Raw genomic sequence first — 16,299 nt, 5'->3', positions numbered from 1 at the left:
GAAAAGATCTGACGATCATGATTAAATCTTGGGGTGGTTGGTTTCACGTTGTCTATAGAATATATAATTAATGATGGTCCTAGGTTTTCAAGAGTTGTGTGTAGCACTTGGCATTAGCCACTGTCATATATTCATATGTGTATTATTTTATTTCTTATGTACACTATTTCCTTTGTATTCATATCTATTATTGTCTTGAACAGTTTAAAATATGCGATTATTTTTTAAGTTCAAATTTTGTATTATATGTTGACTTGGTAACCAATTGAGCAATTAAATATGATCAAACGAAAGTGTAGATGGGAGATTGCGCTTAAACAAATCCCATACCTGTTTCATACAGGTACAAGCTATATGCCAATGTGTACCCTGCCGTAACGCGATGGGTACTTGTATTAGTTTTGGCGAATTTTTATAATGGGACCTTAGTTTTACGTATTTTGTAAATCCCACTAACATTGTCTAAAACTTTTTGATCATTTTTGCACTTATTAGTAACTAAAAAACTTTGCTCAATTGGTGTTGTAACAGGTTTACAACCCAAATAACCAAATTCATTCAACAACTCAAGACAATATTTTCTCTGAGACAAGCAAATACAACCATCAGAATACAAGACCTCAATTCCTAAAAAATATTTAAGTAATCCAAGATCTTTAATAAGAAAGTTTTCTCTTAAACTATTTTTCACTTTCTCAATAGCAGAATTATCACTTCCAGTAATAACTATATCATCAACATATACAAGTAAAACAACAAACACATCTTGTTTTGACAGTACAAACAAAGAGTAATCACAAATACTTTGCACAAAACCCATAGAAGTTAACACAGAAGTTAACTTTTCATTCCATTGTCTTGGAGCTTGCTTAAGACCATACAATGATTTAACCAATTTACAAACTTTATTATCTTGTGAACTATAACCCTGAGGTTGTGTCATATAGACATCCTCAGACAACATTCCATACAAAAAAGCATTATTAACATCCATTTGAAAGAGTGGCCAGTTATTATTGACAGCAAGCTTCAAAACAACTCTAACAGTAGTCATTTTGACCACTGGTGAAAAAGTTTCACCAAAGTCCAACCCTTCTCTTTGGTTAAACCCTTTGGCAACTAACCTAGCCTTATATCTTTCTACTTCCCCATTTGCCTTATATTTAACCCTATAAACCCATTTACAACCTATTGGTTTTCTTCCTTTAGGAAGATCTACCAAAATCCATGTATTATTTCTATGCAATGCCTCCATCTCACTATTCATAGCATCAATCCACTTAGCATCTTTAGCAGCCTCATTATAAGAAGCAGGTTCACAAACTTTATTTAATGCAGCAACAAAACATTTATTATCATAAGACAAATGTGCATAACTAACAACTTTTTCTATGCCATATTTAACTTTTCCTTCAACAACAAAATCACCAAACTTTTTTGGCATAGATGTATGTCTAGAAGATTTTCTAATACTTTGATTACCCTCAGACTGGTTTGTTTCAACATTTGAACCTAAAGTGACATCTGCCATCACATTTGCATCCTGTCTACTACTGCTCTCCTGTTCAGAATGTTGAAACACTTCAACACCTGAAACAGGGGCTGATGTAGAGGGAGACAAAGGTTGCTGATCAACACTACTAGGATCAGTTGAACCACTTGTACCCTCTTCATCATTGGGTATATCAGAAACTTCAGACTCTATGTTATCAAAAAAATTTACATGATTCAGCTGACTATCAAAAACTTGTTCTTGATTATCAAAACTTTTAACTTTGAAAGGATACACATCTTCATAGAACTTAACATCTCTTGAAAAAAACATTTTTTTATTATCTAAACTCCACAGTTTATATCCTTTTTTAAAACTAGAATAACCAAGTAACACACACTTCTCAGCATTATAAGAAAACTTATCTGAATCATGTAATATAGTACTAAAACATAAACATCCAAAGTTTCTTAAATGTAACAATGAGGGTTTAAAATCAAACATCATTTCAAAAGGACTCCTACCATTTAGCACATAAGAAGGCAACCTGTTAATAAGATAGACAGCAGTTAAAACACAATCAGACCAAAACCTAAGAGGTAGACCACCCTGAAACATCAAAGCTCTAGCAGTATTTAACAAATGCCTGTGTTTTCTTTCCACCACCCCATTCTGTTGTGGTGTATAAGCACATGATGTTTGATGCATAATTCCTTTAGATGTACAAAAGTTATGCATTTGATTATTAACAAATTCTGTTCCATTATCACTTCTAAAAATTTTTATTTTCTTCTTAAATTGAGTCAACACAAGTTCATAGAACACTTTTACATTTTCAAAAACTTCAGACTTACTAGTCATAAAATAACACCATACAGCTCTTGAATAATCATCAACTATAGTCAAAAAATATTTAAACCCATCATAACTTGTTATTTTATATGGACCCCACACATCTAAATGTATAAGGTCACCAACAGACTTAGACTTGTGTTCACTCAAAGGAAAAGGTACTCTGACTTGCTTAGCCCTGTGACATATGTCACAAGGTCCATGTTCACTATTTTGAATATTAAGTGTTTGTTTCAATACTGCTAACACTTGATCTGAGGGATGACCTAACCTACTATGCCATGTGGCAGACTTTAAAACACTATTAAAACAATTGTGACTCAAATTACCAGAATTGCCTACAAAGTACAGACCACAATCCTGATTACCACTCATCAGGATTCTCTTTGAACTGGAATCCTGTAAGAAACAACTAGTATTATTAAACAACACATTGACATTATTATCTTTTGACAGTCTATATACTGAAAGTAAGTTGACACTATATCCAGGAACATAAAAAACATCTTTTAACACAATTTCATTAGTTAACTTTAAATCACCAATTTTCAAAACCTTAACACTTGTTCCATTTGGATGACCAACAGTGATATTGAACTCAGATACATCAATGACATTAATCAACTCTTTATCAGTTTTGACCATATGTTGACTAGCACCAGAGTCAACAATCCAACCATTTATATTATAACTAACAGTACTTGAACAACTAGCAAAGCAAGACACATTAAAGCACTCACCTCCTACATTCTGATTCTGAGGTTCAGATCCACTTTTCTCTCCAACTAGACTCAACAACTTAGCAATCTGCTCAGAAGTAAAAGGTAAACCAGAACTTCCACCAGATGAAGTTCCAACAGATGCAGACATACCATTTCCAGAACTAGCTTTGTTATTATTAACCATATTCACTCTATTAGACTGATTATTATTACTAGTTCTTTTTCTAAAACCAGGTGGATAGCCAATGATCTCAAAGCATCTATCCACAGTATGTCCTAACATATTGCAGTGAGTACACTTTAAACCAGTATTTGAACCTCTACTACCTTTCTTTCTTGAATCAAAAGACTGACTAGGTTTTGACACAAATGACACACTTTGAACTTTTGACCCATTACTAGACATTCTATGTGACTCTTCTCTAGATATAATAGAGAAGGCCACTTTTACTGAGGGCAATGGTTCTCTTGTCAACAGATTTGTTCTTACAGACTGATATACATCATCAAGTCCCATAAGAAACTGCATTAACTTTATTAATGTTGAAAAATCATTGAATTCTTTTGCAGCTTGACAAGAACATGTAGGTAAATGTAACATGGCATCAAATTGTTTCCACATTGTAGTAAGTTTATTATAATATTCTGCAACAGTTGTGCCATTTTGAGAAACACTGTTAATTTTCTTATACAAACCATAGACAATTGAACCATCAACCCTATAAAAGGACTCTTTGAGGTCATTCCATACCTCTGAAGCTAATTTGGAAAACACTTGTCCTAAAAACAACTCCTCAGATATTGAGTTTAATAACCAAGTAAGAACCACAGAATTGCACCTATCCCACTGCTTAGCTAAAACAGAATCATTCTCAGATTTGACACATTTTCCATCAATAAAACCATATTTATTCTTTGCTTCTAAAGCTAACTTCATAGCACTAGACCATACTGAGTAATTTTCTGTACCTTTTAGTTTTATATTTACTATAGTCAAAGCACTGGAATCACTTGGGTGCAGATATAAGGGATCCCCTATATCTAGCTTCCCAATTAAGGTCTGAGAAGTACTAGCATCAGTATCAGCAGGCATGTTTACACAAGAACCACACAATCAGTTATACAAAACAAGAATACAGCAACAACTAACAAATCACAAGAAAACTGATAAACACACACACAGGCGAAACTGAGTCAGTGTCAAGACTCCAGGTTCATCACTCACAGGTGCCTGGACATGTCTTAACTCAGGAGCCTTTAACCTAGAACTCAACACAACAAACAAGATACTCAACAAATAACAGAATCACAAACAAGATCAACAAATAATGGTGCCGGTCCTCACTACCCCGACTTCAACTAGTCAACAAAGTAAAGACAAGAGCAGGTAAGAACGATCTTACAGAGGGTGCAATCTTCAAAAATAGGATCAGAACTATAGCCTTCACTTAGGGCTATAGTTACAGATCAGAAGACAAGAAGATACAACAGCCGGTCAGTTTGCTCTGTATCCTTCAAGGGTTACAGAGACCAACACGGGTCTTCAATAGCATCAAACAGCCTCAATCTCTCACCAAACCCTAGACTAGGGTTTCAAGCTTTACCAATAACCTTTGATCCACACCAACAGTTCCTGAGAATAGAACCTTCAAAAAATCCCAGAATCACAACAATCAGTAAGATAACCAACAAGAAACAGCGGAAGACTCAATAACCCAAAAAAAACAGATCAATCAACGAGAAAACAAGAGCCAAGATTGCTCTGATACCATGTAAAATGGTATGTAAATCAAAGATCAGTATGATCAACACAACATAAGCGACAAAACGATGACAAAACTTTATTATTTAGCCAACCCAGAAAAATCCCTTTGAAACCCTAGATCTCATAAACATGAGATCTATACAATACAAAGTAACAAAACAAAGATTAACTGATATATTCAGTTAATCTATACAAACTAACACAAACAGATCTCACACGAGATCAGATCTCACAAGAGATCAAACAGAATACAAGAACAGAAAACCCTAATCACTTTGATGAGAGAGAGAGAAGACACTTCCAGAAGATTATGATCTTGTACAGTAGTTGAGCTCTTTTATATGTAAAATATCTCAAGTTTCCACGAAGCCCCTGCACTTTAACACTTAATACAAAAACTTATAAACTTTTACATAACAAACCTTGAACAATAGAACTTTATTAATATACACCCTAAAAGTTGTTACAACTGAATAACAAAATATCAACAGTAATAATGTCATGTTGCAACATGAATTACTATCACCTTGCATTCAATTTAACAGTTATATAAGCCATGAAGGTCAAAGTATTAGACTTGCATGCATTAAAAACAATATTTGTAAGTGTACCCCTATAGTATAAGTCATTATGTCTAGAAGTGATTGCGCAAGTAGCTCCAAGAGTTCACAACAATCATCGGCAGCTGGATCAACTGCACCCCGAGCAGGAAATGTTAAAATCTGTTGAAATGTTAAAATTTGTTGGGTTTCAAGCTTCTAAACACAAACAATAAAGTCATGAACGAATAGAGAATAATTTTACTGCTTGAAATCCCACACTTTATTTATCCTCAAACTTTTATATGTATATACAAACTCATGCTACGTAAATAAAGGAAAAATACTAACCAACTACTTGAATCAATCAACAAAACATAAGTTATGACCTAGCCCACTACTTTACTATCAATTAAACACATAAACCATGTGACTAAATACACCAACTGCTGGCACATTTCAGGCCCGTATCCATGACCCGAATCGACCCCGTCAAGATTATCCAACAAAAATCATGCTTCCACCATGTAATACTTCCTCAGAGCACATTTATAAAAACTTCGTGAAATCAATATGAAATTGGTTCTCATATTGTTGACTTACATTTGGGGGACTAGTTTTCACGATGAATATATTTAATCCATTGCTTTCAAAGCCTTGCGGCACTTGGTACTTGTCACTTGTTAGACTTACCATGACTATAGTTTATCATACAAATTATTTTCTTGCAACTAATAATAGTTATAATCATCACGTAAGAGAACTACATAGTCAAGTGTTATTTATACTTGAGAAAGCCAATGGTTACTATTAGCGCAGTGAACAAGGTGCAAACTTTGGTTAGGAAAAAGTCTCCTATAGAAAGAACCTGGAATAGCCGAAACAAAACAAGGTCCAAAACTTTCTCCTTTGTCCTTTTTAAGCTTTGCATAAAAGTCGGGTAACAATTTGAAAAGAGTATTGAAATCATTTCCAGATAGGTCGTTTAAACAAACTTGAAACTCTGGTACTTTATGGGCATTTTCATTACACACCTCATGCATTATATCTATAATATTAGACACGAACAATGGCGTATTTTTGCCAGACAAGCATCCTAAAACTGCAAACGTGAAACGATAATTGAAGACATTATAATTAGTTAGACCCTTAATCATATGCTTTAAAAATGGCACAACTTGCTGTATCCCATTTTCCAGGAAAGAAAATAAGAAAAAAGAAATAGCAGTTAAAGACGTACACCATTGTTAAATATATATGCAAAAGTTTATGGTATAATTACTCAAACCTGAACCCAGGAGTTGTTGGCATAGCTTAATTCTCCATCGCCAATAGTCATATGTAGGATGTTCACTAAGGACATGGTTATTTTTTTGGCTGAAACTATTGGCACACCTTGGTTGCCTATCTGCACACTTAGGGTTTACCTACGTTGCGTATAGACTTATACACATCGTAGGTAAGGGGTAGGTACACGACCAGACAGTCAACCTAGTACAATGTCAAATCTCTCTGACATACGCATCGTATAGATCTATACGAAGCGTATGTGTAGAAAGGTATACACTGCGTATAGGCCTATACGCAGCGTATGTCAGACATATTTGACATTGATACGATGTAGTCTAGGCATGTGAATAAAGCTATACGCAGAGTATAGAGCTATACGAGGCTGATAATTGTGAATTCAAAAGTGTATTTAGACATCCATCTCTGCCTACGAATTCAAACACCATATCAAACGCTTTCTTCACTTCCTCTGTATACATTTACTTCATCGATGGAGGTAAAATGTCATCATTTTGGGACGAGAATTATTTCTTTAATCACTATTCAAACGACGCAGGGGGAGTAAATGATACTAATGAGGAGGAGGAGGAGGTTGTGTCTGGCGTCCCTGTTGATAAAAAAATACAGTTGCCAGACCTGAACGAGACTCCGACTCCACCTGTTGATGAACAATATTACCCCGGTGCATCAAGTTTATCCGAATTATGGATACGGGTATCAGCGGCGGCGAAGCTTGAAAATTTCCACCAGGGGGTCGAAAGTCACCGGACCTAAAAGTATATACCTAAATTTTTTTATAAAACCGGGGGGTCGAAAACGTATATACCCAAAAAATTCTATATGAAACGTACATAAATAACACTACTAAGCGAAAAGTTCGGGGGGTCGGGCGCTCCCTCCAGCCCCTTCATAGCTTTGCCCTTGACGGGTATGAATCTTCGTACGTGCAACAATGTAATTTGGATGGATACGTAGGATACGGTGCTGAGAATGCCCCCTGTTGATGAACCATATTACCCGACGCAGCAATCGTATTCGAGTTACGGATTCGGGGTGAAATGTCACACCCCCAAAAATACCACAAGCGGAAACCCCCGCGAGGCGTGTGACGTACCAGGATCTAGCCACCAATCACATTGAACTCATACAAGATTTTAAATAAAAACTTTCATTCATTAAGACAGAGTGTTACATTACATAAAGAATAACTCAACGTTTTCAGCGGAAGCATAAATCATTAGTTATGTATTTCGTAATCCAATTGTATGAAAGTTATCGGACTCGTCTCATGTTTCCATGTGTCTCGACCCATGACCACTCCAGCTTCCCAGACAGCAAGTTCCATGTTCCACATATCTATAACCTACGAGCATGCAAACAAGTGTATCAGACAACGCTGGTGAGTCCACAGTTTTATAAAAACGTTTGGTTACCAAGTGTTTAATCCAGTTTAATAGCAATTCCGAAAGTAATGTTGATAATAACTCGAGTACCGTACAAGATGGCTCTAGATTATTTTGCCCTTCCCCAATGCCCCTATCTAAGCATTAGTCATGACTGGGTTATTAGTTTACACCCATCCTCTCAGGTACGAGGTGAGCGTGCCAAACCTAAATAGCGCTATCAATTAATACCCCGTTACCTCTCAGGTAACAAACAAGATAGGACTTAATGGTGATAGGAATTGAGTGTATTATCCAACATTCCAGTTTTTACGCAAATGACTTATTCCTCTCAGGAATACCCAACTGATTTACCCAAAGACTTATTCCTCTCAGGAATACCCAACTGATTGTCCCACCCACCGGGACGTATGCTCAAGAGAAGTGAACTCACCTTAGATTGCTCGGTATGTTATGTTTACCCATTCCAAGTTGGTCAACCAAACCCTACCGTGGTTACCAAAGACAGTCAGTTTCATGAACACATAATCACATATTCGTTGCACATATTACACCAGTGGTATACCATGAATACACATAGCACTAATCATAACAGTTAATCATGTACATAACAGTTCGTTGCCATCTAGCACGTAACGGATAACGCATAGCATCACGTAAGAAGCTACATACAGTCTAGTCATGCAGGTTCATATCCACATATAAGGTTAACGGTTCAGAAGGCCAAATGCGTGCGTGTGCGGCCCAGTTACTCAGGCCCAAATAAAGATGTGTGATTAAACTAGTACTTGTGCGATCCAATCATGAACGGCCCAATTGCAAGTTGTGTGATTGGGTTTTGGGTTGTGCGATCAGTGTGCGACCCAAACGACTTGTGCAACCATCCCATGTTCGTGCAGCCCAATACGTACTATTAACCCACATACACCCGAAGCCCAATAAACTTGTGCGATAGAACATAAGATGTGCGACCAGAACTTGTGCGACCCAGCCCAAACTTCCGGCCCAAGTTTATGCCAGCCCAAAGGCTTGTGCGACTAGGCTAGCTGTTGTGCGATCCGGTTGTCTTGTGCGATTGCAACCATATTGTGCAACTGATCCATATTGTGCGATCGCATAAGTGTGTGTGTGGTGTCAATTAATGCCGTGAATTATTGGCAATTGGTTACAAGTTTCTATTATTCAGTTACAAGTTTCCATCATTACTTCCCTAATTCTCGCAAATATCAATCATTGACAGTTTCACTTTTCATGAAGATCAAACAACATAATTTTCTCATAACTACAATAAGCACATGTCTAGCAAATAAGATTTTCTTGGAACACAATGATTATCAACCATCATCGGCTTCAAGATCGAGTTGAACCAACCCATAAGGATTTCTCGAAACACATAAATCAGTTCATCACTTACCAAACACGTCGAATCAGTTTAACAATTCGTTGATTATCAATTCATTCGAATTATTAATACTAATTACTAATTCCCGTGCATTTCTATCAAATCGGTGAATCTTATTTTCAATCTAATTAGAATCAATCAATAACAATCAACAAAAAGGCAGCCGCACATAATCAAGAACGCATGCATCGAACATACACACGTATTCTACATCATCAAGAATCATCAACTAGAACAAGGAATGGCATACTGACATTAATCATACTTAAACACATAATTAAGAACACATGAAAAGTAAACCAGACGAGAGTGTTTTACTAACCGAAAAAACGTAAGAGATGTGCTAGTCCGAGAGAGGGAAGGCTTCGAAGATGGGGATGGCTGCCGCCGATCATGAGAGGAAGGAAGGATGCTAGGGTTTGCCTTTCTTGCGTTTGAAAAGATATGAAGACTATCCTAACTTCCGTGTGCATGTAAACACTTGGTACAAGTGGGCCGAACCCAGCTTGGCTTTAGTTCGGGCCCATAAGGATCCGGGCTGATGGACAACCCATCCATGGAAAGGTCTGCGATCACTAGAGGGTTGTGCGACTTGGTGAAGTGTGCGACTGGGTTCATCCAATTATTCAAAACAATTTATTTGCTAGCGAGAACACACATTAAAATGTAACGGTTACAAGTAACGGGTCATGAAGTTTGGCAAAGCTAACCTTGAAAGTTCGGGTTGTCACATCATCCCCACTTGAAAGAAATTTCGTCCCGAAATTTGATAAGCGGTCTCGGCGAAAAGAAGTTATGGCTTAGGATGATTGTGGATTTTTCCTCGGGTGCCACATCATCCCCAACTTGAAAGGGAATTTCATCCCGAAATTCTCTAGTCTCATCAAGATTAGGTTTAATAGTTTGACAATTGAGGAAAATGTGTAGGTTTTATCTGATCCTTGTGTTCCGCGTGAACTCCGGTCCACGTCTTGAGTTCCAGCGAGCTCTTACGATCGACACTCGACTGTGTTCACGGACCTTGATTTCCCGTTCATGATTGCGTTAAGTTTCTCGTCCACTGCAACTCGTCGTCAATCTTAAGCTCTTGCAAGGGTACTACAGGAGTTTGATGGGGCAAACACTTCTTTAGGTTAGAGACATGAAAGACATCGTGAACATTACCTATTACATTAGGAAATTCTAAGTTTATGGGCTGCTTTACCGATTCTTTCCAGAATTCTGAATGGACTAACGTATCGTGGATTAAATTTATCGCGCTTCCCAAGCGCACCACACCCTCCCAGAGTGAAACTTCCAACTTGACACAAGTTGCCTTCTGCGAATTCTAAGGGTTTCCTACGCCTAACAACTTTTCTGATGGTCATGCACTGCCGCCATAAGATTTCCGATCTAAACAATCTTCTCAGGAGTTTCGAGTACAAGTCCTGGACCTGTGATTAGATTGTCACCCACCTCAGCCCAACGAGGAGGTCGGCCTTGTCGTCCATGCAATGCCTCGAATGGAGCTGCCTGAATACTAAAATGATAGCCGTTGCGGCGAAACTCTACCAAAGGTAAATGTCTCAACTTTACCAAAGTCGATCACACATGCCCGCAGCATGTCTTCGAGTGTCTGGATGGTTCGCTCACTCTGACCATCTGTCTGAGTGTGTGATAAGCAGTGCCTCATGTCTGGACGTGAGCCTAGGGTTTTGTATATTGCCTGCTATAAGTCAGGTACATACGTAGATCAAAGTGGAGGTAATAGAAGTTGGCACCCCATGCCTAGAAGCGCCTCTCTCAGGTAGTTATATACAAGATGCGAGGACTTGTCAATTTCTTTGATTGCAAGAAAGTGTGCTGGTTACATGAGACAACCAACGATCACCCAGGTGATTTTGTTTCTGATTCGAGTTTTGGGTAGAGTAGTTACAAAGTCCGTGGCAGTCTGTTACCATTGGGTGTTTCTGGTTGCTGACGCAAACCACAAGGTTTCTGATACTCCACTTTGACTATCGCACAAGTCAAACATCGTTCACATGCGTTACTATGTGGGCCCTCATGCCCAGTTACTAGTGCAAGATCTTCAAATCCTAATACATCCTATCAAAAACCCAGACGAGTAAAATGTCGAGACTTGCGTGCTTTGCCCTTATGCCCATATTCGTTCCATGAAGTAGTAAATACCATCTAATTTACCAAAAGTTGTTTCCCCGTGCCTCGCATGGATTCCGCTTGACAACTTCTCTGCCTCCAGTGCTTCAGGTTGGGCAGAACGAATCCGATCAGGTAGGTTAGAGCTGACGGTGAGCTGCAAAACCTGTACTCATTGAGGTTTCACGATCGTAATCATTCAAAAGTTCCATCCAGAGACGTTGTCACATGCTTAGCTCTTTCGAATCAAGGGTACGCGGGAGGCCCTTGTGATCGGTCTAATTAGTGCATTTGGTACTATCCAAGTAATGCCTCCATACTCAAATCCAAAGACCAAGGCTTCTACTCCAGGTTGTGAGTCGTGCAATTCTCCTTGTAAATCCACCACGTAGGCCATCACTTTCTCGCGTTGCATCGGCGCGTAACTGAGACTTTGATTCAGACCATCATAGTATACCACTAGATCACCTATACCCTTGGGTAAAGGCAATACTCAGTGCACTGTAGAGTTGGGTTTCGAGGATTGAAAGGACGTCCTCCTGTTTTGTCTTCCACGGATACACAGCACCCTGTGGTATTAAGGTGATAATGGCTGTGTGATCTTTGAAAATCCCTTGACGAATCTGCGATAGTATCCAGCGAGACCAAGAAATCGTTGCATCTTCGGAGGATTCTTCGGTGTCGATCAAGCTCCAATAGAGTAGATCCTAGCAGGATCCACGTGTCTTCCCAATTTGTTAACTATGTGACCAAGAAAGTGTACTTCTCGAACCCTGAAGTCACACCTAGAAAGACTTCGCGTGGAGTTGCTCCTCCCTAAAGAGCTCTAAGATAAGATATAAGTGCCGCTCATGGGTTTCCTTCCTCCTGGAAGTGATTCAATACGTCATTAATAATCATGGATGATGAATTCGGCGAGATAAGGTTGACATGTACGATTTATGTGCTCCATAAGGCTGCTGGTGTGTTGGGATAACTTGAATGACATAAACAGAAAATCGTAATGGCCATACTGCGTTCAAAATGCCGTTTTAGGAACATCCACCTCTTGGACTTCCATCTGATATTTGCCCGATCTTACGTCCATTTTCCGAGTAGAAGCTTGACCCTTGCTGCTGGTCAAGTAAGTTGTCGATGCGGGGTAAAGGGTGACGGTTTCCAACAACCACCTTGCTGGGTACATGGTAGTCGATATACGTACGAAAGGACTCGTCCTTCTTTTTCACGAATAGAGCTCGGGCTCCCCAAGGCGAGAAGCTAGGTCAATTAAAACCCCTGCTCAGAGTTTCTGGAGTTAATTAAACAGTTCTTGCAACCTTCTTGGTGCAAGTCGATAAGGGGTACTAAGAATCAGAGTTGCTTCTGTCGTGATACAAATCGGTAGACTTCCATAATCGAAAACATTCAGTGAATCTACACCAGGGGAGACATACATGCGACTTTTATCTTTACAAAGGTTTCTGCTAGATGCTTGGGCAACCAGTCCATACTGACGACTATATCAAAGCTTCCAAAGGTAACAGGAAATGAGTCAATGGCGATCACTGAATCTAAAAGATCAAGTTGCACCCTAGGTGAACGAGTGAAGCTTGAATTTGACTTGCCATCAACAAATCTTGCAACGTGCTTGATCTCGTGAAGTATCAAAGTCGAACAAAACAGAAGTGAAGGGGTTAATCATAAGACTTGTAGGTCACTATGTTGTTGTCATACTTGAAGGCCCTTCTACGAGCACCACTTCCACCGTCGTTGCCATTGTTACGGGAATTCCCAATACTGTTGTGGTTCTCGTGGTTGTTAACGTTATGTCTTAACAGTGGCCAATCCTTATTGAAGTCACCTTCATTTCCATGTTGTAGGCTACGTTTACGGGTATCTTGATGTCGTCGTGACAGTTTCCTCTAATGTCGTTGCTTGTAACGGGGCCCTGCGAGCTTTCACCAAAAGGGTCCATATTTTCACATTCCGTGTCACGTCCTAAGGCACTACCCCTTGTGCTAGCAGTTACACATTCCACACTATAGTCAATTGTCATCGTTTATGTCCTGATTGATTCGTAAGAGTTGGCTCCCAAAAGTCGTTGACTAGGGTTAAGGAATCGATCAAAGTCAATTTGCTGGTGTTCGTTGCCGGTAATCAGGGTTGTCCTAATACTGGGGTCGGTAAGGTACTACGCTCCTCCTCATGTCCATCGATCTTGCAAGTTGTTTGAGTAATACATGATGTGTTACTAGAGAGTTGCAGGGGTTACCATACTTCGGATTCTAAGGCGTTAATCCATTGGGTTCAAGTAAACGAAGAAAGTGAGGAAGACACAAACCAAGCATTAAATGATTCGATAACTAACTCAGGACGTTCGTATTAACACCTAACATTCTTATACAGTTCGCTAGACGTTCAGATATGTGTTCAGTCAACACTCAATATCATTGAGATTTGTAAGGATTCAGAAGGAAGTGAAAAGATCGCGCTCGAGTAGGAGGCAATCATCGCTATGACTCCTATATATTTGTTGTGTTTCTCATTAGATCGAATAACGGAACAGAACCCCTTTTACACTTGTTAAGCCTCACTGGGACTCACATGCACCCCACATTATTATTATGTGTGCACCCACAATAATATTGTGATTTGCATGTTCATCTCAGTTCCTCCTAACTCATGTCAAATGGTTCCCCAAACTCAAATTTCGAACGGAGGTTGTCAAGACGACAAGTTCACTGAAATCTAAGGACTACGACATACAGATAACACATCATAATGTAAACAACCCATTTATGTAATTATGCTATAGTGACGAGTGTGTGTCCGTAGGCAACATCATAAGCAAGTGTGTACTAGTCATGTAATGTATGCAGTAGGTGAAAAGACGAACCTTGCAATCTGAAGCTGAGTGTCATGGTCGTATTCAGAACTTGTTCGGTTATAGTCTGGTTTTATAAAAACATTTTAAAACCAAGTTCACTATAACCAGTGGCTCTGATACCAATCTGTCACACCCCAAAAAATACCCCAACCGGAAACCCCCGCGAGGCGTGTGACGTACCAGGATCTAGCCACCAATCACATTGAACTCATACAAGATTTTAAATAAAAACTTCCATTCATTAAGACAGAGTGTTACATTACATAAAGTATAACTCAACGTTTACAGCGGAAGCATAAATCGTTAGTTATGTATTTCGTAATCCAATTGTATGAAAGTTATCGGACTTGTCTCATGTTTCCATGTGTCTCGACCCATGACCACTCCAGCTTCCCAGATAGCAAGTTCCACGTTCCACATATCTATAACCTACGAGCATGCAAACAAGTGTATCAGACAATGCTGGTGAGTCCACAGTTTTATGAAAACGTTTGGTTACCAAGTGTTTACTCCAGTTTAATAGCAATTCTGAAAGTAATGTTGATAATAACTCGAGTATCGTACAAGATGGCTGCAGATTATTTTGCCCTTCCCCAATGCCCCTATCTAAGCATTGGTCATGACTAGGTCATTAGTTCACACCCGTCCTCTCAGGTACGGGGTGAGGGTGCCAAACCTAAATAGCGCTATCAACTAATACCCCGTTACCTCTCAGGTAACAAACAAGATGGGACTTAATGGTGATAGGAATTGAGTGTATTATCCAACATTCCAGTTTTTACCCAAGTGACTTATTCCTTTCAGGAATACCCAACTGATTGTCCCACCCACCGGGACGCATGCTCAAGAGAAGTGAACTCACCTTAGATTGCTCGGTATGTTATGTTTACCCATTCCAAGTTGGTCAACCAAACCCTACCGTGGTTACTAAAGACAGTCAGTTTCATGAACACATAATCACATATTCGTTGCACATATTACACCAGTGGTATACCATGAATACACATAGCACTAATCATAACAGTTAATCATGTACATAACAGTTCGTTGCCATCTAGCACGTAACGGATAACGCATAGCATCACGTAAGAAGCTACATACAGTCTAGTCATGCAGGTTCATATCCACATATAAGGTTAACGGTTCAGAAGGCCAAATGCATGCGTGTGCGGCCCAGTTACTCAGGCCCAAATAGAGATGTGTGATTAAACTAGTACTTGTGCGATCCAATCATGAACGGCCCAATTGCAAGTTGTGTGATTGGGTTTTGGGTTGTGCGATCAGTGTGCGGCCCAAACGACTTGTGCAACCATCCCATGTTCGTGCAGCCCAATACGTACTATTAACCCACATACACCCGAAGCCCAATAAACTTGTGCGATTGAACATAAGATGTGCGACCAGAACTTGTGCGACCCAGCCCAAACTTCCGGCCCAAGTTTATGCCAGCCCAAAGGCTTGTGCGACTAGGTTAGCTGTTGTGCGATCCGGTTGTCTTGTGCGATTGCAACCATATTGTGCAACTGATCCATATTGTGCGATCGCATAAGTGTGTGTGTGGTGTCAATTAATGCCGTGAATTATTGGCAATTGGTTACAAGTTTCTATTATTCAGTTACAAGTTTCCATCATTACTTCCCTAATTCTCGCAAATATCAATCATTGACAGTTTCACTTTTCATGAAGATCAAACAACATAATTTTCTCATAACTACAATAAGCACATGTCTAGCAAATAAGATTTTCTTGGAACACAATGATTATCAACCATCATCGGCTTCAAGATCGAGTTGAACCAACATATAAGGATTTCTCGAAACACATAAATCAGT

At 39.1% G+C, this 16,299-nt stretch overlaps 1 pseudogene; it reads right to left on the bottom strand.

The window, feature by feature from the left end:
* Nucleotides 1-5,868: 5,868 nt before the first annotated feature.
* On the bottom strand, nucleotides 5,869-6,733 carry LOC110887929 (annotated as a pseudogene).
* Nucleotides 6,734-16,299: the final 9,566 nt, after the last annotated feature.

The sequence above is a fragment of the Helianthus annuus genome, chromosome 11 (genome assembly GCF_002127325.2).
Source record: "Helianthus annuus cultivar XRQ/B chromosome 11, HanXRQr2.0-SUNRISE, whole genome shotgun sequence".
Taxonomy (NCBI): domain Eukaryota; kingdom Viridiplantae; phylum Streptophyta; class Magnoliopsida; order Asterales; family Asteraceae; genus Helianthus; species Helianthus annuus.
The sequence above is the reverse complement of the archived record's forward strand: the minus strand, read 5'-3'. Positions and strand labels throughout refer to the sequence as shown.